Raw genomic sequence first — 2,002 nt, forward strand, 5'->3', positions numbered from 1 at the left:
AGGGAGCTCTTCTTAATATTTTGACACCAAAATCATGTCGATACACCTTACCGACTGCGAGTAAAGCCACCCACGCTTTAACTTGACAGACTGTATGTGGGTAACAGGAAAAAGAAGGTAAAAAAAATGGAGAAGGAGAATGTGGTTACTTGATACGCTGGTATAGCTGGTATTAGGTTATGGAGCAGAGATATGGGGATAGAAAGAAAAGAAAGATCTTGAGAGTTTACAAGAAAGGTGCATAAGGAGGACACTAGGGGTAGACTGGAGGACGCCAGGATATTTGGTGCGAGAAGAAGCTCAAAGGGATGAGTTGGTTATTAGAGACGGGAAGAAGAGTGGAGGGAGTTCTTAAAGGCCAAAGAAATAGAAGACGGGACTGGAGTAAACTATGAAGAATTGGAAAAAAGAGAGAGGGAAAGACAATTAATAGAAAGATGGGGGATAATTAAGGAATCAAAATGCAATAAATGGTATAAGATGATGAAAAAGATAGAAGTACCAAAGTATTTAGAAAAGGAATGGAGAGGAGAAGGTGGACCAGAATAGCAAGATTGAGATTGGCAAACGAGGTAAGGCAGGGAATGTATGGGGAAAAAGAAGAGAACAGAAAGTGTAGAATATGTAAATGGGAGAAGGAAACATGGGAGCAGGAAACATGGGAGCATGTATGGAAAGAATTTAGGAAAGGAACGGAGGATAAAGGAAGCTGGCAAAGAGCGTGATTAAGATTCTAGGGGAGGATGGATTAGGAGAAGATTGGATGAAGGAGTTGGAGGGTGCTAGATGAGAGAATGAGAGAGAATGAAAGAATGCATGTGAAAAAAGGCAAATGGAAGTGTATAAAAGTGAAAGAACAAAATTCAAGAAAACATACGAAAATGAACCTTTTAAGCCAAATAACGGAAGATATGTAAAAAAGCAAGAGAAGAAAACGTTCGAATTCTAAATGCCCTACAAGATTGTCATAACAACTTTTGTTATTTTCTTGAAAAATAAAAAAACAAAAATGTGTTAGCATACAAAATAATGGAAAATTCAAAAATTAAATTTTTTCATTCAATATACATCATTAAAACTTAAAAAATGGTAAGGCTGCTCAATATACCGTATGTGTAAAGTTTAAATAATAAAAAAAAACATTGGAATCAGCAAATTCAGCTTATGGAAAAACGACAAAAGTTGCAAAAAAATTTTTAATAAGAAAATTTTGGTTAAAGAATGCACATTTTTTTAACGGGACAATGAAGCTACGTCTTTTCTTATACCAATGTAAGTTAGGAATTATAATAATATTCATTTATGGGAATGACATAAAATTTTAAGAATAAACTCGAGTGCGAAGCATGAGATACGTGATGAGAATGTTTTCGTTAAAGCCGAAGGAGGTTTTTTAAAAGAGAATTCACAATCACCAAATTACTGTTGTCGATTTTTTTTTAATAATACTGTAGGAAAAAATCGTCAAGGTCCAGGTGCCGAAATTATAATTACAGCAAATTTTCTGTGCTTATATAGGGCAGAAAATGTGATGTCCCATATATATATACACACATATATATATACACACATATATATATACGAGTATATAGTTCCTCCACTCTGACACCCTGTATCGCATGTATGTTTATAATATCTTTGCCCCACAACTTGATATTACTTCCAGAAAAAGTTTTCTTGAAGCAAATCAATCATCCTCTGGCTTCTTTTGTTTTGAACTACATGACAATACTAATTACACAAGCATAATTCTCAAAGTGAAGAAACTGTTTTGAAGGCTATTTAAAAAACATCAATGATGTCGAAATTTGACAAAAATCGATTTTAACCTTGAATTTCGATAAATTAAGGCTACATTTTTCTTGAAAAACCAAAATTAAATAAATTATCTTAAAGTTCATGAAAAAGCTTTTTATAGTACCTATATATATTTTTTATTCTAATAAGTCTAATCTGAGTTATTCACACTTGTACTTGGGAATGCATAACCAACAGCACAAAC

Source organism: Belonocnema kinseyi, chromosome 6 (assembly GCF_010883055.1).
Source record: "Belonocnema kinseyi isolate 2016_QV_RU_SX_M_011 chromosome 6, B_treatae_v1, whole genome shotgun sequence".
In the NCBI taxonomy this organism is placed as follows: domain Eukaryota; kingdom Metazoa; phylum Arthropoda; class Insecta; order Hymenoptera; family Cynipidae; genus Belonocnema; species Belonocnema kinseyi.